General features: G+C 43.0%; 1 protein-coding gene across 9 annotated transcripts in view; it reads left to right on the top strand.

Annotated features, from left to right (window-relative positions):
• PBX1 (PBX homeobox 1) overlaps positions 1 to 26,997 on the top strand; it is a 329,982-nt gene that overhangs the window by 129,232 nt on the left and 173,753 nt on the right. Inside the window, exon 3 of one of the 9 annotated variants that reach the window (XM_081494031.1) lies at positions 4,790 to 4,974. The exons of 7 other annotated variants lie outside the window; for them this stretch is intronic. The gene's annotated coding sequence lies outside the window, so the exon portion shown is untranslated. Of the gene's footprint in view, positions 1 to 4,789; positions 4,975 to 19,917; positions 19,962 to 26,997 lie in introns of those variants that run through there. One more of the 9 variants, XM_081494037.1, reaches the window with a different exon arrangement.

Here is a 26,997-nt window from a genome sequence, read left to right as displayed (position 1 = left end):
ACCTCCACCTAGGGCTGACTCATTTGGCAGAACAGAGTGAGAGTGGTGCCATCAGCTGTTCTCATGTGTTCTCACTTAATATATCTGTCATTCCGTTGTAGCTTTCATGTACTTTTGCTCTCCAGGCCCAGCTAGTTCAGAGTAAGGCCTTTTCCTGAGCATCACGTAGCCAGTGAAGAATGGATCTGACCATAGACTCCAAGCGTGATCTACTTCCCTGAACACAAAATAACTTTTACCAACCTGTTTCTAATCAGAGATTACCTTATGCCTGTTTGCCCTTCAGAAGAGTACGGACAATGTTTTCTAAGGCCGGCCCTTTTTCTGGGCCATGTTCTGTTTTGATTTTTTCTAAAACTGCCCACTGTTTATTCCGTATCTACTGACTCAGGTCCTACCTCCACGAAGCCTTCTGGTAGGACTGTTCTAGGCTTCACACGCCCTCCAGTGATGCTTAGATTTCTAACTTCTAGAAACTTTCTGTGCTTCTGCTGAGGTGAGATTTCTACCTTTCCAGGTCATGGGAGCTCCCAGTTAACAAATCCAATCTACACTCTTTCAATAGTAGATTCTTGCTGTGTTTACTACCAGTGATACTTCTATGATGAGACTCTCACCTCTCCTGATTTCCATTTTATCCTGATTTGCTTCATAGCTCCTTGGTGGAGCCTTCTCAGTTAACCTCAGTGGTGCCTCTCTTTTGACTCTTGACTGAAATATTCCCCACCATTGCCCATGACTTCATTTATCATGGCTCACAAATGTATCACTTGTAATCTCACTGAGGACAGGGGACTTCTCTTTCTTGTCTTTCTCTACATCCCCCTTGAACAACACAATGCCTCAACCAAAGCCAATATCCAGTAAATGTTTATTGAACAAGTAGTAAATGAAAACCTATATTTTCCTCCCAGACTGATTCTTTGAATTTCAGATCTGCATGTATAACTGCCTAGCAGGTATCTCTACATCTACCTTCAACAGAATCCTCAAACTCTACACATCCAGGGCAGACCTCCTCAGTCCCTTGGTCCACATCAAATCTTCTTCCTCTATTCCTTCTCTCTTTCATTTGAAAGAGAAAAAAATCCAGAAGCCTCCTATTTGTGTTGGACTCTTTTTTTCTAAGCCTGCCCCACCCCCATCAAAATATTAGCCAATTTGTGTTAATTCTAACAGTCAACATTTATTGAACACTTTATGACAGACTTGGTGCCAGGTGAGGGAGTATAAAGGTAAACGCACACACCCTAACTATATCCTGTATCATCTGGCCTCCCCATCTGCCACAGCCCTAGGTCAGGCCCTCACTGCCTTTCACCCAGACAGCTGACCTCCTAGTTGGTGTCTCTGCCCCAGTTCTCTCTGTTTGCCCTCTCTAGGATCCACCTTGACATTCTTAACCTGAAAACCTGCTTGCCATACCCCTGTTGAGGATTCTTCACTGGCAGCCCCAATGTCAGAAGCTGTTGTCCTGAATCTCAAAACTATTGTGCTATGATCGATTGTGAAGTATGTCACTAGTAATTTTGATATTAATAGCAGTCTAAGACCTGAGGTTTGCAAATTATTTAAAAATTTAAAGTAATTCAAATTATCACCATAAAAATGTCACTTTCACTCACTTGAAGTCTCATATGCTGAGCTGAGTAGAGTAGAAGACATAACTTTACAGCCTTCTGGTAATTGTGCATTTCTGTGACACACCCTCTGGAGTATCCTTTAAATCTGATCATGAATGAGTGTGCATGTATAACGAATGTGCGAGACTGAAGTCTTCATGACTGACCCTGAAATCTTTAGGGTAACCTACATTAACCTCATGATCTAGCCCTTGTCTATTTCACTGGGGCTATTTCCTACCATTTTCTTAATACTTAAGAAATACTTAGCTACAAATACTTAAAAGCTGCCACATTTTTTCTTCCACTCTTAAGATCATCTCTTCTATTAGGAATTCCTGTACCTACCACCTCTACAGTAAAACTATTGCTAATCGTGCAGATGCTAGCAGAGACCTTTCCTGAGTACTGTGACCCAGTCTTAGATATTCCTTCTTTGTATTCACTTTGCCTTGTATATTCCTTCAAGGTAGTGTATAACTTATATTGCTTAGTCTTTGTAATTTTATTTTTTTGTGCCTCATTTTAATTTTTACATGTTTAGTTTCCCATTGGACTATAAGCACTTTGACTTCAATGTCTTTTTATATTCTTCCAATTTCTTAGGACAGGCTTAGACATACAGTGGTGATGGTGGTTTAGTCGCTAAGTCGTATCTAACTCTTTGCGACCCCATAGACTGTAGCTTACCAGGCACCTCTGTCCATGAGATTTTCCAGGCAAGAATACTGGAGTGGGTTGCCATTTCCTTCTCCAGGGGACCTTCTTAACCCAGGGATCAAACCCGAGTTTCCTGCACTGCAAGAGACTCTTTACCGACTGAGCCACTGTACACTAGGTGCTCCATAATCATTCATTGTAAGAACAAGGGGGTCATATAGTTACCATCTTACCCACTAATCCCAATGTTCTGCAGAGTCAGGCATCTTTAGTACAAAATTCTATCTTGATGTCCCTAGACAGGGCATCTGAGGAGAGTCCTGACTCATCCATGTGTGGATATATGGCCCTAGACATTTCCGTAGAACTTGTATACACCTGTTTCTATATGCCTGGTCTACTTATGAGACTGTCTTCTGAAATGGTCACTTGAACCAAATTGGAGGAAGTATGGAGAAGAGATTACAGTGGGTAAAGTGAGGCCCCTATGATTATTATTGATCCTGTGGCCCTGAATGTCCAGCAGAAGGGTTTAGATAAGTGGTGAGAAGTGGAGACCCAGTGGTTGCTTGAGCACAGATGACATATGCTGAAGCCAGATTTAAGGACCTTCTGTCTGGTAAAAATGTGCAGGATATATTAGACTAGAGAGAGATTGAAGACAAAGATGTAACCAGGAGACAAAAGGACCTGGGGTGTGAGTAAGTGAATGGTATTTCGGGAATGAAAAGGATTAGACTGTTTTGAAAGTAAGATTAGCAGAACCTGGTAACCATCCAAAGATGGAGCCTGAAGGACAGGTATGACTCAGGGATGACTGAATCATTTAAGTCATTTATTAATTTGGCTTCTAGAAAATGTTTGAGATGAGAGATGACTCAGTATAATGAAAAACTGTTTAACGATTAAAACTGACCCTAAATAGCTAGAGGGTATGGTCACAGATACCACCTAAGCCTGTAACTGTCAGAAATGAGGCTTCGCCAGGGTTAGAGGCCTCTGCTGTGTTGTATCCAAGTTTGAACTAGGTTCTGAGATATTGTCCATCTCGATCTATGTGTCTACATGTGTAGGTCTTCTAATCTGGTTACTGGGAGGATGGGCTTGGCATTAATAAGAACAAGAGAATTAGGAAAGGAGGGGATTTGAATGAGGGCTAGAGTTTTGTACATTACAGACGCTGGCAGATTTTTCAGTTTCATAGAATATTGGGATTGCTGCTGTATAATTGTTGATTTCTTATGGGCTACTTCTCTGACATTTATTTGACTTTGTCTCTCCAGAGAGAAAGCACAGTCTCCTATAATCACACTGTATTTTCAGGGGCTTTCAAGGCTTAGCTCTGAAGTTTCTGGGATCTCCTTTCTGGGAGGAGCCAGGGTTTGTTGTGGTGGGAAAGAAAGGACTTGGACTTTGGAGTCAGACTGACCTGAATTTGTGTCCCAGGTCCTCCATCTACTGTGGGACACTGGGCAGGTTACCTAGTTTATGTTGTGTCTGTGTTCTCAAAACTAAAAGTGGAGTATATTTAGTTGATATATATATATATATCAATACTAACATCACCTACTTCATAGGGTTTTGGGAAGGATAATCATAATAATAGTAGCTAAGATGAACTTACAGGTTATTTACCAAGCACTGTTATTTTACATTCATTATTTCTTTTAATCATCCCTGCAAAACTGTAATGTCTGTACTATCAATATACTCATTATATAGACCAGTAAATTGGGCTTAGAAGTGTTAAGTAACTTCCCTAAGAGACCCAGGTAGTAATTGACAGAATGAGGATTTGAACCTAGGTTGAATGACTGCAATGGCTGAGCCCTTAATGACTGAAACAAAGCTTTGTAGCCTCCCAAATATCAATCTTTCTGTGAAAATCCGGAAGCTCTCCTAAAACTGCCATTCAGGTTAATCGCTTCCTCTACTGTGTTCCTGGAACAAAATATCTACAGTTTTTATAAGCATATATTTTATCATTTTAATTCCTTATTCAACCTTTGAGTCATTTGTTTAAAGTCCTTCTTTTTTCACTAAATTATAAGCGTTTGAACACAGGAACTGTGCCTGCCTATATATTTTCCCTCCAATACCTTCTTTATACATAGGTGTTCTCAATGTTAATTTGTTGGAAAGAAATTATATGAAAGGCTCAACTTTCCCTAAGAGGAGTTACCTTTGATACCTTGGGGTCACTTTTGCCTGTCACCAAAAAGAAAGACTAAAGTGTCAAGGAGTACTATAAGCAACACTAATGAAATGTGATCATTTAAAATAATGAAATAATATCAGTTAATCTGATATAGTCCTTACCTCACCTCCTCACCCCCAACACACAAATGTCATAAAAACAGAGATGATCTTTGCTCAGTCAGTAAGTTGCTTGTGGCATTTAGAATTGAACCAGATAAGAAATGAAGTATTGGAAACCAGTTCCTCTTTGCCTCCAGGTATCACACATGCTATATCCCATTTGGTCTTAACTTTTTTCTCAACATCAGTCCCTTCAGTTGGAATGCAGGCCTCGTGCTGAAGCTGACCTGTGCTGTGGTGTGACTTCCCACTGGTGGAGAGTGGGTCTGGGCAGTTGAGGTGGACATAAGTGAATCTTCAGAGTACCCATTATTCGCACTTAAGACAGAAAAAAGAAAATCCATGACCGCTTGGGTAGCAGCAGAGGGAGAAGGTAAGACTCCCATCTCTGAAGGCCTTTAGGTTTAAAGTGCGTGATTAACAGATACACACTACTATGTATAAACAGATAAACAATAAGGACTTACTGGACAGCACAAGAAACGATATCCTGTAACATCCTATGATGGAAAAGAATTTGAAAAAAAATTGTATAAACTGAATCACTTTGCTGTACACCTGAAACTAACGGGGCATTGTGAATCAATTATACGTCAATATAAAACAAAAACAAAACAACAGCAAAGTGCCTTTTAGCTGCTCTTGGTTGCAAAGCTGAGTGATGATAATGGTCCTGTTGGTAAAAACAATGATGCACAGAGTGTTTCATACTTACTTATCCCTGTTCTTTGAGGAACAGCTCCATGTGGGTGAATAGAAGGAATCACAGAATTGTGTTCAGTAAAAGGCTGTTAGTTGTTTTTCTTGTTTTGTCTTCTGTCCCCTCCAACCCTGTTCTTTCCTGATCCTGAATGAATCTCACTGTAAGTTACATCTCACCATCCAGCACACACTGTTGGCAGCCTCCCCCATATGAAGCTATGGAGGCATTGGCACAGGAGGCCTCTATATGACCCACTAAAGGCTCTAAGCATACCAGTCCGTGCAATTGACTGGACAGGGTGCCCAGAGGCCAGTCCAGTTCAGTTCAGTCGCTCAGTCGTGTCCGACTCTCTGCGACCCCATGAACTGCAGCATGCCAGGCCTCTCTGTCCATCACCAACTCCCGGAGTCCACCCAAATCCATGTCCATCGAGTCAGCGATGCCATCCAACCATCTCATCCTCTTTCCTCCCCTTCTCCTCCTGCCCCCAATCCCTCTCAGCATTAGGGTCTTTTCCAATGAGTCAACCCTTCGCATGAGGTGGCCAAAGTATTGGAGTTTCAGCTTCAACATCAGTCCTTCCAATGAACACCCAGGATTGATCTCCTTTAGGATGGATTGATTGGATCTCCTTGCAGTCCAAGGGACTCTCAAGAGTCTTCTCCAACACCACAGTTCAAAAGCATCAATTCTTCGGCGCTCAGCTTTCTTCACCGTCCAACTCTTACATCCATACGTGACCACTGGAAAAACCATAGCCTTGACTAGACGGACTTTTGTTGGCAAAGTAATGTCTCTGCTTTTAAATATGCTATCTAGGTTGGCCATAACCTTCCTTCCAAGGAGTCAGTGTCTTTTAATTTCATGGCTACAATCACCATCAGCAGTGATTTTGGAGCCCCAAAAAATAAAGTCTGACACTGTTTCCACTGTTTCCCCATCTATTTCCCATGAAGTGATGGGACCAGATGCCATGATCTTAGTTTTCTGAACGTTGAGCTTTAAGCCAACTTTTTCACTCTCCTCTTTCACTTTCATCAAGAGGCTCTTTAGTTCTTCTTCACTCTCTGCCATAAGGGCGGTGTCATCTGCATATCTGAGGTGATTGACATTTCTTCCGGCAATCTTGATTCTAGCTTGTGCTTCTTCCAGCCCAGCGTTTCTCATGATGTACTCCCAGAGGCCACCCATCCCCAAATCCTTTGACTCTTATTTCAAACATGATTCTAATTGGATGGTTGTCTGGTTTCCCTACCCCTGCCAGAATATATGCATGGTCATCACTAATATTTACTGAGCACTACTTGCAGACCTTGTTTTAGACACCTTGGATATTAACTCAGGGAATCCTCACCACCACCCCAGGAGCTGAGAAACATGATTGTTTCCGTTTTACCAGTGAGGACCCAGCAGGGAGGGGATCAGAAATAAGGTCCCACAAGCCATCAGTCAAGGTCAGGTTTGGCTTCCAGGATCCAGTACCACAGCCATGTGAACTCTAACACTGTGCTACCTATGAAGAGCAAACTCCAAGGGGCAGTGAAGCTATAAAAAGCCCAGCAGATGGAGTTTACATAGGACAGGCTTGCAGATTCCCACCTAGCAGTGGGCCTGGATGATAATTGGCATTCATAATGATAAATGATTTGGGTCCTGAAGAGGGAACCAAGTTATGTTCAAGATTCCCATCTATCTGTCTATCTGGATATTTTTAAAAAGTGAAACAAAGCAAACAAAAAGAAGATAGAGGAAAGATAACATTTTAAGGGGCTTATATCTAAAATAATGAAAATCAACACAGTTTTGGTTAAACCCCTAGGAATAGGGAGACGAGGCAGCTTTGTAGAGTGTTTTCTTTCATAGGAGTTAATTTTTTCTTCCTTATCTACTCCTGGCTTCCAGAATCTCTGTTCCCTGGGTGTCTTCCCCAGAACAAAGGTTATGGACCCATGGACTGCTTGTACCTCCTCCCTAGACTCCTGTTCGAGAAAAGATGACGTGAATTTATGAATCACCCTACACTGTGAACAGGGTGCCTTGTGCCTGCTGTCGCTTTGCTTCTAGGGTGGCAGGTATAAGGAATGCAGTGCAGTAAATAGCAGTCCTTTCTTAAACCACCATGAATGTGGAAGGGGGGTGGTCAGGGGATTCGAGAGCAGAGAGGAGAAATCAGGTCTTTGTCTGGAGGGAAATGCTGTGACCACCCCTTCAGATCTGTTAAGTGTCTACTGGATAAGAAGGAAATTCTCTTCCTTGCTTCCACCTCCCCCTATCCCTGTTCTTTTTTCTCCCTTTGCAGAATAATATAAAATAAAAAAGCCCAGCAGAAAGGGAGCTGTGATGCTGTCGTCCCTGGCGTTGATGTTATTTATTTTCCTCAGTTGCTGCTCTGGAAGCCCGGAGTTGACAGAGCGGTTTTGTAGAATAGAAACATTATAGACTGTTACTGTCAGAGTGTTAAATGTGATGGATAGAGAAATAGAGGCGAAGGAGGGGACTTAATACTGAGAGCCAGGGTGCTCATGGGAAAATAAACCATCCGCATATAAGAAATGAATGAGGTAATGTGGCGGGAGGTAATGGGCTTTCGCAACATGCCGGAACAGAGATGCTTATTACAGGGTGTGCTTAACCCTTGGCATGCTGATTGCCTTTTGTGGGTTCCCAGGCTCTCTACTGTGTCCCTCGGTGTGAGCATGTGTGTGGCTTTTCTTCAGGCAGGGAAGCAGGCTTGTGCAGGAGTGGAAACAAACGTGTGCTTAATAACGCAGTGTTAGCAGCAGCGTGTACATCAGAAAGCCTTGGCAGCTCCTGAGGGGCTTGGAATCCCCGGGGCTGCAGGAGACAGAATACGCCCTGATTGCTGGGTTAGGGGGAAGTAGGGAGGCACGTTGCGGGAGCTGGGGGCTCTGTTGATTTCTCCATGGGGGACTTCTGAGGGGTGCTTTGGTTTCCTGGGAGAGAAGTTGATTCATGTTACTCGGCCTCCTTAGTGCCCTGGAAGATTCCCTGCCACTTTATGTAGACAGTGCCTAGCTGTTCTCCTCCTATCCGAAATGTGGTGGCTTTGCTGTGAGATGGGAGGGAGAAAAGCAGAGAGCAGGCATCTTTATTAGCTCCTTGTCAAGTTTTATAGAGCGTGTCAGGGGGAGACCCAGCTTGAGATGGGATGATAGAAGGGGTCTCGCTAGCCTAGGTGAGGTGGAGTGAAGTGAACTGAAAGGTAGCCAGGTTCCATGAACAAGGTGCTTTCCCTTTGTATTGGGTTTCATGACCTTTCCTACCTATCTTTGTGTCCTGGTGATGACTAGCCTTGTGTCTAGCACGTGACAAGCATTTAGTAAGCTATCAGGGCTCAGTTAATGGGGCCCTCATCTAGCCTTGGTGATTACCTGCTGTGTGGTCTTGAACAAGTCATTTACCCTCTCTGGGTGTTAGTGTTCTCTTCTATGGTATAATAACACCTCATAGGTTTATTATCAAGATTAAACATACTCATGCTAATGAAAGGGTAAGTAGGCTATAAAACATTATGCCAGCACCCAAGTATTACCAGTATTTCTGCAGTTAGCGACAGAACAATACCTGTGTATTAAGGATCCAGTAAAGAATGTCACCCAAGAAATTGACGTTTTCAAGCTAGCAGCTTCATATGCTTTTATCCAAACAGCACTGTTTTTGTCTGCTGTTAAAGTGTGTCTCTTTGCTTTCAGTGGTGGTTACTGAAGCAAGGATGCTGCCCTGGCTCGATGTTTATATTGTTGGCACTGGGTCAACAGGAGCCTCAGAAACTCTTGCAGGGGACTGTTGTCACCTGAGAGCGGTGGTTTTCCTCCCCTTCCTATTCAGAGGTTTCACAGAATCACTGAATTCTGTGAAATTAGTCTATGTCCATCATTGGCCGTGATTTAGTTTAGAAAGTGCTTCTTGCTGAAGCACAGACCTCACCTCTAGCAGCTTTTGGACCTTTCCCTGGAGCTCTTCCATACAAGATGTTCCTCAGCCCAACCTCATCCTCTGAGATCTAGCTGCTGCCTCTGAGGTCATGTCTCCAGAAACCCTGTCCTTAAGATGGTCCACATTCTGGGGATTTTTTGATTGTCATTGAAACCTGCAAAGATCCTCAGTATTTCTGCAGAAGCAGAAGGACCTCAGTTGGCTGGCCTGATCAACCATGGTCTGGACTCTGTTCCAGGTCTTAGGCTAGCATGTGGTGCCCTCTGGTGAGATACAGGCCTGGTCTCATTCCCTGCTTCCTGTTCCCTATTTCTCTTCCTCAGTCATGAGTCTGGACCTCCCAGGCAGATTGGTCTCCTTGCTGTCCCCCTGCTCCTTGTGAGATGCCTTTATGTCGACCATGTATATCTAGTTTCTATTCATCTTTCAAATTTTGCTCCTTCTTATTTTTTTCCCAGTAATTACAACTTTAATTGTCTTCTCTTGATTCTTCAAATTTATTCTATTGTATGTAATAGCTGGCTATATACAGGTGGTTTTTTTTTTTTGGTGTTTCTCTGGCTGTTTCACATGAGACTCTCTTATCTTTCCAAGAGTATTAAATTTTTCTCCAAAAAAGGGATAGCCCTGTATATATTTTTTCTTATAATTGGCATCCCACTGCCCTCTTCTGCAATCGTTTGTCATCTATGTCATTATAATGCTTCTATAATATAGAGCTTTTTTTTTTTTTTTGCTTATTTCTGGTTTTCTGGAAATAGACTAGCAATGCCTTATAGAAAAAAAGCATTATCTTAGGTATCTTTGGCTGTCCCAAGATGTCTAATATATAGCCCCTCTTGTTATTTCTTCAACTTATTGGCAGTTTTTAACAGAAAAGTTATCTTCCTGCACTTATCTAGTTTACATACTCAGACCTCCTTATATTCAGCCTTGAGTGTAATGGTAATAAAAATCCATGTGTAAAGAAAAATGAATAATATTGAAAAACTGAATAATATTGTTGGTACATTTGAGTAACCATGTCTCTGAGGATTAGATGCAATGATGTATCTCAGAGTCTTGAATGGTGTGTCACATATAGCAGGCATAAGAACTTGTTAGTTACACAAGTGGCAATAGCATCCACAGTAATAATCATCTTAAGAAGTAGTAGTAGTAGCAATAATTTCTGATGCCCAGTTCAAATGCCTTTTTTGCTCTGTTTATGTTTTGATCTAGTTTCAGATATAATCAAATAATAGAATCTATAAGCTGGGGAACAATAACCCCAGACCCTCTAAATGCAAGTCTTCCCTGTGCTGGTGGGATCCTTTTGCTTCTTACTTGCTCTAAAGGCTGGAACCCTATCATCCTCTCTTCCTGAGTGCCTCTGTACCAGGATATTCTCTTCAAGTATGTGCCCACACAAAAGCCAACTCCTCTTAGGTTCAGGAAGGAAGGTGTGTATTAGGATTCAAAAAAAAAGCTCAAAGCTCAGTGTCTCAGTTGTGTATGACTCTTTGTGACCCCATGGACAGTAGCCCTCCAGGATCCTCTGTCTATGGGGCTTCCCAGGCAAGAATACTGGAGTGGGTTGCCATTTCCTTCTCCAGGGGATCGTCTGGACTCAGAGTCTCCTGCATGACAGGTGGGTTCTTTACCACTGAGCCACAAGGGAAGCCCTGTATATTAGGAGTAATGAGGTACAAATCCTTAGATTTGTTTAAAATTTATAAAAAGGAAAGTAATAAGGGATGAGGAGAAGAGATCTAATTTCTGGCCTTTTCAGGAGATTTTTCCTCTGCATTTTTTAAATTCCACTTGAATGCCTAGAATAGTAAGATTTGCAGACTGTGGAGCTCAGGCGAAAGACAGAGTGATGCAAAGCTTCTAGGACTATACTTTTCCCTTGTTGATTAGTGATTTTTCTAAATCCCTTTCTTTTCTATGTAAAAACACAGTGCCAGTCTTTGAACCTCACCAACTATGATCTCAGAAATGTGTGTGCTGAGGTCTTTGAAAAAGGGAATGATCAGGGTTCAGGAGGGAGCATTGTTGGTGTATGCAGTAGGCAATGTCAGTTCTCAAGAATAACCTGGGGGTGTTTATAGAATGCTGGTTCACAGGACTGGTCCCAGCAAGTTTGCTCTGGTCTAGAAATCTGCGTTTCATAAACACCTTTGATGAATTTGTTGCTGGTGGTACATACTTTACTCTTTGGGAAATACTTCTACCTCCATATCTCTTCCATTCCACTTGTGCTGAAGGTCTTCTTATGGGTCCTGAAGCTGATAACTCATTGCCATGTGAGAGAATTTAAAATGCTGCTTATGTGTTCACTTCAGTAATATACAGAAAAATTGAGGACACAGAGATGAATGGCATGGGTTTTGCACACGGATGATGTGCATTTGTAAAGCATTTCATATTTTTCACTGAGCTATACACTTGTGATTTGTGCACTTTTCTATATCTGAGTTACATACCAAAATTTTAAAAATATCTATCATCTTTCTATTAATACCACTGATATATCACCCAACCCAAGAACTTTTGATCTACATCAAGAACCTATTTTGAAGAGAATAAGAACTGATAGTATGGATCCATGGTTTTCTAGGAGCCAGATGCCATTTAAGGGATATTAAGAGTCATGTCAGCCCCTTTGGTTAACATATGTGGCTTGCAGCAATTCTGGGGTGGCATTGAGGGTAGGAGGGGACACAGTACTCCCTTGAGCCTCCTGCTAGTATGAGGTGATTACCATGATGAGGTTTTTTGGTGTCTACCATTCTTAGGTTAGAATGCTTGTTGCCCAAACTGGGTAACAAGAAAAAGAGGAGCTCACCTTCACAAGCACAAGGCTCAGACTCGCCCCAGAGTCACAGAGATAGAATCATATTTACTCAGTTTTTTTCGTGACCTCATTCTGGTAGAGTTGCTGTATTCATGGATATAATTTTGCATTCACCCTCTAACATCAGAACTTCCATATCTTGAGTTAACTGTTCATTTTGAGCTGTGTTTGGGTGTTTGTGCACTCATGGGACTATACAGTGAGTATGTACATGCATATGTGTGTATGTCTGTGTTCATGTGATGAATAAGTATGTACATGCGTATATGTGTATGCCTGTGTTCATGTGATGTATGAGTTTGTACATGCATATATGTGTATATCTCTGTTCATGTAATGTATGAGTATGTATATGCATATATGTATATGTGTGTTCATGAGATGGGCCATCTTGTTCACATAATCTCTTGGAGAGACTTTGTTCCAGAATGCAGAGATAATTAACTTTTTGTGCCAATTCCATGAATGGCCAGTCATATAAGGGCTTTTGATTTTTAACAACCTGGTGTTTCCAAGTATCTATCATTCCTCTCTGACTTGTTCCACTGTGCTATTCTGAATGGGAGAAAAGGCAGGGACACTTGAGGAGGCAGAGTAAACTTGAGAGAGAAAGGAGAGTGTTTTAGTTAAGTTGGGTTGTGTGTCATGGATTGCTGGATATTGTTGAACTATGGTGGTGGAGCTTGGGGAGGAAAAGGGCAAGATACCCTTTACCCTTCAACACCCCCTATCCTCTCAAACACTCATAAATACAAACACACACACAGTGACTCTTTGCTGATTATCATGAGCCTAAACTCATTTCATCTGAGATGACCTGCTTGCCTAGAGCCCAAGCCTCCATGAGACAACTTCGGTGTCTGCTCCTGCTAGTCAAAGCCACAGTGTCCCTCACTGGCTGTTAATCAGGGTCTGTGAGACTCGAGCCTTGTGCTGGACTTGGCTCTCTGCCTGAACCCGGCAGCGTAGCTTCTCTCAGACCCGAGACAGGTTGGGAAGGAAAAGGGATGGTTCCTCCTCCTTCTTTTTCCTAAACCTCTCCTCCACACACATCCAACAGCACCCCTGAGGACCCAACCACCTTGTTACAATGGGCTCTGGGTTCAGAGTAACTTTCCTACAAATCTCTTTTTATTGGCGTCTCCTCCAATTTACCCATCCCGAATTGCATTTGAATCAGTGGAGAGAAGGGGGGAGGTTCCCCTCTCCCCCAGCTCTTGGAAAAGCAGCTCAGAGCCAGCTTTATTTGGTAAAATGCTGCAATATATGCTTGTCAGAAATAATTTATTCCTGTTAGCTGTAATCTGAAGGAAAACAGATACAAGTCCTATAGTTAAAAAAAAAAGTAAAGTAGTCTTGCTTTCGCTGACAGTACAAAGGTGTCATATACAAGAAGGATTGACACAGACCAAGGGGTCTTGTGGGAAATATGATAATAACTATAAAGAAGACAGATTATTCCCCAGTTGCCAACATTCAAACCTTTTTACAGTCAGTTCAAACATATAAAACTTTATTGCTCTAGCAGAAAGGGGAACAATTTCTGGTTGCACAGCTTTCCCAGGGCTGGGTTTATACTGTCTGTGTTATTGCTCTATAGTGGCATTTTAAAGTTTATTGAACAAGACTTTTACAATTGAAGGAAGTATATAAAACTGTAAATTTATTAGATTTTTCAGGATAAGTGCCCTTTCTAGTTGTGCTCAAGAATTCGGAGCTACGAGAAACTGCTAGTTACAAGACTTATTAATATTAAAGACTGAGGCTACGCACATTTTATACCTTAACTGATCGCAAAAATAATATTATTATATTACTGAACGTCAGCGCTCTAACGCTGTGGAATTAGATGAGTACACACATGTAGGACTTTAAGTACTAGACGTGTCTATTTTTCACTGGCTAAAAAGTTAGCTTTTGTTATATCTACTTTATTTGATTTTAACACAATCAGTCAAGATACTCCCCTGTTCAGTGAAGAATGTCTCAGGGTAAGTGTTTTGTTCTAAGATCCTTGCTGATTTTCCAGCACTTCTCACTGTTTGACTGTAATGCAAGTACAAGTGATAGATTTTAAGAACATATTTTAGGTGAAGTAATATATTGTAACATCCACAGAAAACAGTTATTCTTTTGATAATCAAAATACTACTAAGAAAAGTTCTCTTTTGTGTTTTCCACCTTCTCATTTTTCAAGTCTTTGAGGGATATGATTTGAGGAATTTTGAAATGTATGTGGTAATCTGTATCAGGGTTTCTCAACCTCTGCACTATTGACTTTTTTAGGTCAAAACATTCTTTGTTGGGAGGGGCTGTTCTGTGCACTGAAGATGATCAGTTGCATCCTTGTTTGCTACCGTAGATACCAGCAGCATCTCCATTCCTTCACTGTGACAGCCAAAAATGTCTCCAGACAATGTCTCCAGATGTTCCCTAGAGTGTGCTCACCTCCTGTTGAGAAGCACTCATTTATACAGTAGTATGTCTTTGAGGAAAAATAAATTTTACTCTAAATAGAGAATATGGGTTATGTCTGGTGATGGAAAAAAAAAAACAAAACCTAAATGATAAATGATAGGATTATTTACTTCCAGAAATATCTGACTGTGGACTTCCTCAAAGAAGGTAACAGAACTCAGTCCTGAAAACTCTACATATGATTTCTCAGGACTATATCCCTCTATTAACAGATGTCCTGTTGGCCCACCTGTGTCAGAGGGTGTGTGCTGCTGGGTATATCTATTTATGAAACTGGATTGCATATTCTTTTTGTATTACCTATGATTCATCACTGTGTGTTTGCCTCTTTGATTTTTCGTATGCATATGCAGAAACATATGCATATATATACATATATATGTTTATATTACGTGACTACACAGGGACGAATTTGAGAAGTACAGAGACAGACAATTTTGATTATAATTTTCTCACTTGACAGCTTTAATTTTGAGATACCATCAACTTGCCTTTAATTTTCAATTTGTGTTCTAGCATTTTTTTTAACCTCTTCAGAAGGTTTTATTAGTGGATATATTAAAAACATTCCAAGAAGTTGTTTTTAGCACCTGTTCACCTTCATGCTGCCTAATGTTATGCAAGTTGTCTGTGTGAAGGGCACTTTGATCTGGGGTTTTGTGTTAATTTGCCTAATAGCCACAGCATTTACAGAAATAATTAAGATAATATGTTTTCAGAAGAGATTAAATTTTAAAAAGCCTTTAGTTTTTGATTGGCTGAGTTTTTGAGGTCCTACATTTCCATTTTATTTTTTTCTCTTCTTTTTAAAATTCTAGACACCTGTGACTTACTAAACAATATCTTGAAAGGATCTGGATTCTATTGTCCTGTGGAGCTACTGCTCTTTTCTCTCTCTCTGGCTTCCGATGGCTGGGTGATGTTAGCTGTATGACAATATGTCTTTTCTCCTTTTCTTGCCGTCTCTGTAGGTGGACCCCTACCCTATAGATGCATCAGGGAGTTTCTTTTGTGAAGATGCATGACATCCTTAAGAAGTATGGGATAAATTCAGCTTATTCACTAAATGTCTTGCTGATAAGCTGGGTATACATTGAATGAATGGAAAGCAAATCATATTAGCAATCTGTCATGGGTCTGGCTAAGACACCTATGGTGACTATCTTAGTAAACTAGAAGATCTGTTCACAAGCACCCCTTTAGTTATATTTGACTTCCTTAAATCATAACACACCTTGCTTGAATGTTTAGATTACCTTTGTCCCTACCAGTATTGTATTTGTTGTGTAACATACACACATGTAACATATCAGTCTTTGAACCTGGCCATCAGAGAATGTATTTGGCCCCTTTGAGGGACTGCCACCTCTAGAAATGATAGCCTCAATGCTTTTCAAGGCTAGATAATATGTATAGTCTCTGATTTAAATCGTAATATGAACTTGAAAGACATGAACACACCAAGTCAGGCATATGCAACCCTCCCCTCTAAAGTACTCAGGGTGAAAAGGGGGAATCTTCATCAAGTCTTGTTACCCTCCTGGATTCTTGAATCCTACTTCCAGGCACTACAGAGGAGGCAGCCACAATGTGATCTTAGGAAAACCCTCAACCAAACAAAAGAAGTTGACAAAAGAAGCTCAAGAGTGCTAGCCCCAGCCACAGCTAAATTCCCAGGATGACTTAGGTCTTGTACTTGTCCTGACGTCCTAGACTCTCTCAGCAAGTTTGCCATCTGCAGGGGTGAGTAGAAAGGGCCTGTGGACTCTTAGGAGGTAGAAAGCGAACGAGCAGGAACAACGTGAAATAGCAAATGTCAGGGAAGTCAGGAAGCCCTGAATCTTTTATGAGACCTTGGATATTCTGATCACAGCTCTGCTGACACTGAGATTGGAATACAGATTATGGGAGGGAGCGTCCGTGACATGAAACCCAGGCTTAAATCTTCCCAAGGTTTTAGTGGGCCTTACCATATGAATATTTTGCTATTTTCTTTGGCAGTGTTCCCTCAGGGGTGGGGCAGTTCTAGAGGTGGGAGGGATGAGAACAAGATTAAGGCTGACACTATCGTGGGGTATGTGTGTGCACGTACATAGTGGAGAGCAGGGGAGATATGAGAGAGAAAAAGAAGGGGGAGAGAGAGAGAACAAAAAAAAAAATCCCCATCTTATATAAGGCCCTGATACTACAACCACTAGAGCTGCTTATGACTTCATGATAGCTTCACCATGAAAGGAAGAAAAGAGGAAGAGCCCCCCATGCTGAAATGAATTTTATGCTTAAGAGCTTCTCTTGGGAATGCAGGTGGGTTTAAGAGTCTCTAAACTAGGATGAAGGAAATGGCGACCCACTCCAGTATTCTTGCCTGGAGAATCCCAGAGATGGTGGAGCCTGGTGGGCTGCTGTCTATGAGGTCGCACAGAGTTGGACACGACTGAAGCGACTTAGCAGCAAACTAGGATGGCCTTTTGGGGAAGAGGGGAAAGAAAAATCTCAACAACTTTGGAGCCTGGGAACAGTGGAAGGATGGACGTGGAAATGAGAAGCTGCCGCTCCGTGAGGGAAGTCACGTGTCTTGCTGAGGTGATGTTGTGGGCCCAAGGGAGGTTGTCTGAGCGTTCGCCCTTAAGCTGGTTTAATTTCCAGCAGAGATCCTGGTGAGGCCTGCGGGCCAAGCAGACACTCTGGACTGTCCTGACTGGGGGCCTTCACGGCAGGCAGAGGCTGGCAGAGCCCCAAAGAGGCACAGGCACCATGGGGCGTGTAGCGAGGTCCGTGGAGTGCTAGACTTCCAGCCGCTTTGCCAGAACATGACTTGGCAGCAGATTTGAGAGTCTGGATTTTGCTTTTCCACACGTGTCCACATCTGGTAGGTCATGCTGTCTCATATCCAATCCTGCAAGTCAATTAGGTGAGGCGGGCTACCCCAGCCTAATGCAGGCCACAGAAGCCAGGAGACTTAGTAACTAAGTGACCGTTGGAGCCCTAGCACAGCAGGTACCAGAACCAGGCTTCCTTATGCAACCCTTTCTTTGGTCAGAGCATGTCAACTACTATAGCGGCTTTGGAGGGGGCGGATGGGAATAGCTATTCATAAACAAGAAATATTTATGTGTAGGTGACTGCTATATGTCAGGCACTGGACTATGTTTTTAACACACATAATCGTCATGACACATCTGTGGCAAAGGTACTTTGATTATCCCCATTTTAGAGATGGAGAAACTGGGGGTAAGGCAGAGTTAGAAAGTGTGGTAGAGCCAGGTGTGCAGTCTTGGCTACCTCCAAAGTACATGGCCTTGAACACCCAGTGGGCAGATAGGGGTTGAATGTGTTCTTTTATCTCAGCCGTCATTTACCGGATGTTTACTCCATGCCAGGCTAGGGGCTGGGGAAACAGGCTGGAGGAAGACAGCATTGTGGTCCTTCAGGGTGTCACGGTCATGGGGACATCCAGGCACACTGGCAATGGCAGCAGTGTCATAGATGCTCTGAGGTGGCTGGACACAGTCCTCATGGGGCTTTCCAGCCCAGAGTGGCAGCAGTGCAGCGATGACAGAGTGGCCACGGCCCACCAACTTTTTGTGATCACATTTGTCACTGTTGACTACCCGGAAGGCTCCACCCGCCTCTACTGTGTGACCCTGAGAGAACTGGCCTTCTTCCTATGACAGTGGAAGCTTCTTAGAAGAAGAGAGCTGTGGACAAAATGGGAAGCAGATACTCCAGAAAAATAGGCCCAGTTGCTTATCTCAGGAAATCCTCTAGTCTTGTGAGCCCGAAATTATGGAAGAACAAAGCTGGGTCCATTGAAACAGAATAAGAAACAAAAATAGCAAAAGGGAGGAGAAAAAAACACTTTAAGTTGAATAAACTACCACTGCTAGCTGCCTCAGGAGTTCAGAGCGGGATTCTCATGTTTCAAGGATATTTTCAGATTCTGATGGCAATTAGGGAAAGACCACTGTAACCTTGAAACTTGGTCTGGAGGGCCTGAGTTTAAGACCACCAAGACATTGCACACAGACCACCCATTGCAGACTTTCTTGCAGAGATCTGCTGGCCAGTCTCTTGATAATACTGCAAGGCAACTTAAGCCATATTTTTTGGGAGAGTGGAAGAATGGAAGCAGGTGATGAAAAGCCATGAAAAAAAGAATTAAAACAAAAATGTGCCTGAGGCTCTCGTTTCAGCTGGCAGTGGAATTTTCCTCCTCTTTCCTTTTTGAATTTGATATTATTACAGAAACATTAGCACAGATTCAGTTTTCACCAGACAGTGAAATACCAGAAGTTGTCTTGAGGCCAGAGTTCTTTGTTGGTCCTGGGGACGTGGGCTTCCTGTGAGCCATTGTAAATCTGCAAAAGAATTTCATGGGGATGGAGCAGTGATGCAGCTAGTTACGAACTTCCAGAGACCTCTGGGAAAGGATTCTCCATGGATGTGAGCTGTTGAGGATCAGGAGACACAGGAATTATAGAGATGCAGCCAGGAAGCAGGTCACTTGGGTGTGAATCATAGAATCGTTTTGAGGGTTAAATTAGCATGTAGCAAATTTATGTAGCATGCTTCCACCAGTGCCTGGCACATACAACCCATGCTCAGTAAACATCAGCTCTTGTTACCATGTCTTTCTCAGCAAAGCAGTGATCTTTCTATGCAGAACTGAAAACTGATGTCAGGAAAAGAGGGTCAGCATTGTGGTTGTAGGGAATGTTTTTTGGTTCAGTTATCTTTTTTCCTCTTTTCTCCTTTCATTCCTCTCTTTTCTTCCTTACTAGAAAGCCACCAGAAATTGAATATGAACTGGAAGACTTCTCCAGTGCTGTTGAATTCCTTAGGTGTGTGTAGGGGCAGTGGAAGGTGCCAGTTTTCTGTGGTTAAAGGGGAGGGACACTTGAGAATTGAAGGAGGAAAGGAGAGGAAACGAGCAAGGGCCAGGAAAGGAAGACTGCGTGGAAGTTGTTTAATTGTTTGAAATATTGACACACTTGAATGCTGAACAGGAGAGTGAAGACTGACAGCTGAGTCCAAGGTGGGGGCCCCAGTGCTTCTCTTCCATAGATTTGAAATGCACCTGCTCTTGTTGACCCCATCTGGCCAGCCAGGTGTGAGCCCCAGTACAGCCGCGGCGACAGCAGCAGGAACAGCAGGCCGGTGCTACCGAGTAAGTCTGCTGCAGGATGCAACAGACACTCTCATCTCACTGTACCCTCCTGTTGTCGGCTCTTTCTCTCTCTTCCTTCCACTTTGGTGACTCATGAGGGGGAAACATTGCATCACCCTATGAAGGAGCCAGGGGGTGGTTGGCTGTGTGCCATCAGCAGTGACCCAGGGCTGAGCTGTCAGCCACCGCGATGTCTTCTGACCTGGAAGCAGAGAGGTGAGCCCTTTTGTCAAAGCTTTTCCATCCCAATTTTCTCTTTGGGGGATGCCCGCTGACTAGCCTTCCAGTCCCACAGATAGTAGACTTTCTATGAAAAGCCAGAGGAACAAGAAAAAAGAGGAACCCAAAAGAGCAGAGGGAGAAACTAGATTGAGGAGATTGCTTTCAGGACACAAAATCCCTACAAGCCTGGGCTTGCCCCTTCTTCAAGCATCATCTTGGTTGATGTCTGTGTCTACCTGTGAAAAGCTGAAGGAGATGATATACACGCCACCATGTATAGAGGGCTGGCTCTCTTCCGAGCACTGGGATGTGGCATTCCTAGGCTGGGAGGGGGAGGGTCTCTGAAGAAGAAGCTTGATCAGGAAACAGGAGATCAGGGTTGGGTGAGAGGATGGGTTATTGAAATTGAATTGGGGGCTGAAGGGCAGAAAGAGCTGTACTGGTACCCCACTCCCTCCCTAGCTTTCCCCTTTGCTGGCTTTTTTTCCCCCTGTAAAAGAATCATAAGGGTCCCATCTGCCTTTTAGGGAGGGGCCTTGCTTGCTAACTGCTAACATCTGGGGCAGGGTCCAGTTCATTATGCCACCCAGAATATCAAAGCAGTCCAGGCACTGGAAACCAGGGAAGGAGGAAGGGATTTTAAAAAAAAAAAAAAAAAAAACACAGCCTTGCTGCCAGTCGGGCAGCTCTCTGTCTGCTGTCTGCAGGCTGCCACTACCCACTCGTTACAATTAAAATGAAGTGTCCGTCAGCGGCTATCTTCTCTGTGTGGCCCATATGTTTCTGAGCTGATACTGTCCGGATTATTCTGTTCGGGAAAACGATAAGGGCTGTTTATAACCTTGGCAAAGACTGAGGCCTAATCAGGCTGGAGCACATTTTCACCGACTGGCTGATAACAGGCTGTTAGCAGCCTTATCGCTGGGGAGAGATAGGCCAAAATAAGCAGATCTGTGAGTACAGGAGCCCAATCGAGTGGTACACACTCTGGCCCCAGCTTTATTTTTAGATTCCCTTTTCCCGGTTGGTATCAGAAAGCGCAGAGGAAGGAGGTGGGGTGGGTGCCCCCATGGGGGTCAGAGGGAGGCAGAGGGGGAACGTTAATCAACACGAGAGGCAGAGGGTCAGCCCAGCTCCCCGTGCTCTGGGCTCCCCTCAAATGAGGGAGAACATGCTCAGGTCTTAGGAGACAAAGGAAGGGATGGGTCTGAGTTTTCAGGCCTGGTGTGTGGGCCCAGTGCCTGTTCAGCTCAGTGTCTCCTGGCTGTTGTTGTCTCCGTGTAGACCTTCAGGCATAGATGCTGGGTCCTTTCCACGTTCCCTCCTGCTGCAGGGACTGACCTTGGCTTTTGGACTTAGTCCACATTATGGGTATCTTGATGGTATCCCCCCAGAGAGATTTTCCCTGTTCAGCTCATCCTCACGCAGGCTTGCAGGCCAGACATGAGTTAGAGTAAGAGGAAAGGAGTTCAGGCAGGTCCATGGGTGCAGAGATTCAGACACTGATTGAGGCTTAAGGAGCTGTATAAACTGAGGACCCACAAAGCTGTGGATTAATAACCATACTGGCTTCCCTGGTGGCTCATATGGTAAAGAATCTGCCTGCAATGCAGGAGACCCAGTTTGATCCCTGGCTCATGAAGATCCCTTGGAGAAGTGAATGGCTACCCACTCACTATTCTTGCCTGGAGAATTCCATGGACAGTGGAGCCTGGCAGATTACAGTCCATGGGGACCCAAAGAGTCGGACACGACTGAGTGACTAAACATTTTCACTTTTTTCCAGCCTCGTCAGGGATGAGCTGAAAGTTTTCAGAGAGCTCCAGATTTCTGCCTCTCACTAAAGCCTTCAAGGAAAGACCCTTGGAACTTATCCCTGCTGCTGCTGCTGCTGCTAAGTCGCTTCAGTCGTGTCCGACTCTGTGCGACCCCATAGACGGCAGCCCACCAGGCTCCGCCGTCCCTGGGATTCTCCAGGCAAGAATACTGGAGTGGGTTGCCGTTTCCTTCTCCAGGGCATGAAAGGGAAAAGTGAAAGTGAAGTCACTCAGTCGTCCGACTCTTAGCGACCCCATGGACTGTAGCCTACCAGGCTCCTCCGTCCATGGGATTTTCCAGGCAAGAGTACTGGAGTGGGGTGCCATTGACTTCTCCGTGGAACTTATCCCTATCCACTGACAAATAAAAGCCAAATCAACAGCTAGCTTTTGCTTCTGGACCTCATTCTCCAAAATGGTACATTACCCTGGGCCTTGATGCGTGTGGTTCTAGAACAGTTCTGAATCTGAGATGCAGAGGTATGAATGTGAGATCAAGCACGTGAAACTAAAAAGGAGGAGGAAAGATAGAATTGTGATAGGCAACAAATGTCCTAAAAAGAGGGAAGGTCGGAGGTATTGTTTGCATTAGACAACGGAAGTCTTGTACTTTCTCTGTTTATTTTGCATAAACCTTTTTGTCCTAGAGAGCATTTTATCCCGAAGTGAAACACTGTCTACTGTGCTTCTATCTCTCTGTCTCCATCTCTTGCCTCCTCTTCCTATCCTCTCTTGCTGTCTGAGCAGCTGCCTGATTCCTGATCACTTTTGTCTGCCGAAGACTAGAAGAGTAGAATCAGGTGGTGGGAAAGAGGGACATGGGGACCCATGCACAGCAGTGGGGAGGAGGCATTTGTGGGGGTTCACAGATTGAAGTAGGCACAGAAGGCAGCAGAAAGCATTATTACCATTATCATGCTAATCTGTTTACAAGGCCTCCTTTATTCATTAATCTTTGAATAGCATGCAGCCTGAAATAAGAACCACCTGTGCCTCTAGGATAAAAAAATAAGTGTTAAGGACAAATGGAAGCAGGAAGGGAAAAATTAAATATAAGCAAAAGGCTTTAAACCAATCTTTCTGTCATTTAGACCTTCACACATATATTTTACAGCTCACATACTGCAAAGTGGCCAGCTGATTGGCAATTTAGGACACATCCCCCAAGTTCAGAGAAAAGTCTAAAAATGTAATAAAATTATTAAATGGTCTGTCTTTAAAAATCCAAACACAGGTTTTTCAACACTAATTTTTATTCTTCTTTTTGGAAGTTAGTACGCACAGATAGAATAGAAATGAGTTAACACTTTAGAATCACTGGTTAACTCAATAAGGGAATCTTTTACATTATCTTCACAAAATTCATAGTAGTACAATATAGAAAGCTAATGCTGGAAGGGACCTTACATATGATCTAGTTCCATCCTCCGACTGTCTATTAAACTTGTAATTAAGAATTCTTTACATGCAGTCCATACCTCCATTTGTCACATCACACACAGACTGGTTACATTATCTTTGGAGTAGTTATTCTTACAGGGAGCAACATAGCTCTTCCAGACGCTTATTACCCTGTGTTATAACAATTAGCAGGGGCTGGAAGGAGATGTAGAGGAGAGCTGCAGCTTTCTTTGCCATTGTTGCTAAGAGGGCAGAGATACCAGTTAGAAAATCTGCAGAAGACATATCCCACCTAGACGTAAGCATCTTCTAAGAAGAAATACAACATGCCAACGGAATGGAATGGCTTCCATATTCCTTTCGATAGGACTGGAAGTTAGCTAAATAATAATTCTTATTAAAAGACATTCCCTTTGTCAAGAGACTTTGTTCTTTAGTTGTAACTACCAAACCTTGTTGGTCATAGATGGTTGTTCAGTCACTCCATCGTGTCTGATTCTTTGTGACCCGATGGACTGCAGCACACCAGGCTTCCCTGTCCTTCACTTTCTCCTGGAGCTTATTCAAACTCATGTCCATTGAGTCAGTGATGCCATCCAACTATCTCATCTCCCTCTCACAACTGGTAGAGTCATAGAATCTCAGAGCTGTAGGGCCCTCCCTCTAAACACCTACCTCCTTATTTTTCAGAGGAGGAAACTGAGCCCCAGAGAAGGGACTGGGATTAGAACTAGGATATCCTACCTTCCAGCTCAGTGTTTTCCATCTATATGATGACTTTATGATTTATCTATAGGACGAAGCATTTAAAATAAATCCCTTAACTGTCCATGCCACTGTTTACTCATCTGTAAAATGAGGATTGTAATTTCCCAATTGATTTTTAAGTTCCTCCCAAGCTGGGACTGTGCCATGCATCTCAGTATTTCCCAAGGCACCGAGCTCTCACGGTGCTTTGCACACAGAGCTGCTCAATACATGTTGACTATTGAATCATTGAATGAATGAATGAATATGACTTTTAATTGGACTTCTCAAGTGATGACTTTTTCATTAAATGATTTTCTCAGTTGTGTGCCTGTTCTTAGCCATTCATCTCTTAAATCTCTTTTAGGAAAAGCAGTGAAAAATGATGATGATGTCTTTGGTAGTCCTGCTGGAGAATCTTTCAGTACTGCAGAGACCCAATTTCAATCACAGAATTGTTACTTGTTTTCTTTGCAGTTGGTTGTTCATGGAGCCTTAGGAAGCCTTAGTGATCTGTGAGTCCTTTGAGATTCTCAGCAGCAGGGTCATTGGGGAACCCTCTCCAGTGGATTGCTATGGGATCTTTTCATTTTTCCTGAAGATAGAGAGGAAACTTATAGGGGGATCATGACTGGGGACTTTACCTAACTTGTTTCCTGCTATATTCTAGTGCCTAAATAATACCTGGATCATAGTAGAAACTCAATAAATGGATAAATTCAATGTAGACAGGTCTGCTTTTGCTTCACGATCTTATGCCTTCAACATGGGAAGCTGGACTGGGGGCTGAGGTTTTCTTTCCAAGTCTGTGAATTATCTGATTCTATTCCTCTGACTCAGAAATCCTGAGCAGGATCAGCTCTTCACCTGAAAGCATAAATTCTGTCAGTCTGTTAAAAATCTGTGTCTTTGGACCTATAACTCACATTGCCACGGCCCTTTGTATTCCAAGACTCTTCTCATCACTACCCCATAAAATGACCTCCCACAAAGGCTGGTTGCCCTCTTCTCGGCTTCTGAGAACAGTCATTCAGAGAGGTCAAAATCCAAGGCAGAGAGATTATTTGGGTGGAGGGGGTTAGAACAAAATTGCTGTTTTGTTCATTCTAACTTGCTTCTCAGAGGCACATGACTGGCATATTTGGGTCATTAAATATAAAGAAATTCTTCTTATGAATTATGCCAGCAAAATGTTTTTGGATCATAGGAAAATGGTGTGTGTGGTGACTGCCAAGTCGTGTTTTTATATGTATGACTCTGAACACATCACCCATGGATCTGTATGTAAGAGGCAGGGGGGCTGTGTACATGTATAGCATCATTCATTTGGGCCCTCAGAACCTTTCAGAAACAGTCACATAAGACTCCTGTGAGTTAAATAAATAATAAGGTCCTTAGCCCCTTGAACAGAATATGAAACCTAAATATTGAAAAATTAGGTAATTTAGCCCAAGGCAGCATGTGCAGAGACAGCAGGGCCTAGTGAGCCTAACCCAAGCGCCAGCAGCAAGAGTCTTTACCAGTAAACATCTGCATGGAGGCAGGGTGTAGTGCGGCTCCAAGAAGAGGCTTTCAGCCAGGTCTCAGGCTTTTCTTCAACACCTGCTATGTGCCCGGTACTGAGTTAGAAACTATTAAAGGGGGAAAAAAGGCAAAACATACCCAAGTCTTTTCTCACAAGACCTAAAAAGCAGTCTTTCCAATTTGTTGAGTTCACGCCGGGTATGACAATTCAATACTGAACATAATTAAAATATTGAATGCTGTACGACAGTCACTGTTTGGTCTTGGAGGCAGAGAGCAGTTCTGTTCCAGGGTAGTGGTGGGGGGAAATTGATGGTAATAAACAGGAGTTGGGGCAGTGAGTTCAAAAATAGTTAGGTTTGGAGTCAACAGAAAATAGAAGAATGGACCTTACATTTGAGAAGAACCCAAATAAACAAAAACTGAAAGATCAGAAAGAGGATTATGCTATCATAGCACTTCCCACTCTATCTGTTCTCCTTTTGGTAAAAAGGAAATGATATCGATTAGTAGCATGCCGCCATGGGAAGCACAGCTGAGGGTGGTTAATGTGTTGATAGTCGCCTCGGTGAGATGCTCTGTATTTGATCTGTATCAGCATGGCATTAGGTACCTGCTCTCTTGAGACCGTTTAAGAACATGACACTGAGGATATTTCTGTGGAGATATTTCTCCACTGGGTGTGTGGTATGAGCAGAACCAGACTTAAGAGAAAGGCCCTTCTTGGCTGCAGGATGAATACAGACCAGCAGATAGAACCGTGTTGAGAAGGAATCCTTGGGTGTCCCGGGGGCCCCTCCCTTCCAATACTGAGCTCTGTCTAGGATTGTCAGGCAGGTGTTCAAATGAATAATGCAGCTAAAAATACTTCCAGCAGCAGCTGGGATGGTCTTTGAGTAGCTCTGTGATGATGGGAGTACAGCATCCCAGCTACTTGGGCAGGTGTGTGTTGGCTGCAGAAAGTTAGAACAAACACTCTCTAGACACCTTCCCTACATTGACCAGGCCCCATTTCTGATGTAGAAACAAAACACAATTTTTGTTTCATGCAGCCCTGCCTGGAAATAGGTGTGCCTTCCCTGAACTCAGCACAGTTAAAGAACAAATAAATTAACAGGCGTCCGCTAGGGGGAGATTGTGGTTTCAGAGCAGTAAGTGGAGTTAATATTTATTTGTTCCCTGTCTAGTTCCTGTCCACCACTAATAGATAGTACCTAGTATAATCTCAAGGACAGTAATCTCTATTAATAATCATAGCGATGATAACTTAATATATTAGCAGTCTTTTATTAAGCACTTACTATGTGTCAGACACCATATTTGTTTTATTTAATTTGCAAAACAAGAATCAAGGTAAGTAATATTTATCCCCATTAGTATAGATTTAGCAACTGAGCTTCAATAGTGAAACTTGCCCCATGGCACACACAAGTCATGGAGGCAGGAGTTAGGTCTAAAGCCTGATTCTTGAGCTTCCTTGGACATTTTAGTAAAAATGTTAGTTGTATTTCCATGTGAACTTGCTGATAACGGCATGCTTT

Source organism: Giraffa tippelskirchi, chromosome 5 (genome assembly GCF_054371585.1).
Source record: "Giraffa tippelskirchi isolate mGirTip1 chromosome 5, T2T-mGirTip1v1.2.pri, whole genome shotgun sequence".
Taxonomy (NCBI): Eukaryota; Metazoa; Chordata; class Mammalia; order Artiodactyla; family Giraffidae; genus Giraffa; species Giraffa tippelskirchi.
Note: the sequence above shows the minus strand (reverse complement) of the source record. Positions and strands in the feature narration are given on the sequence as shown.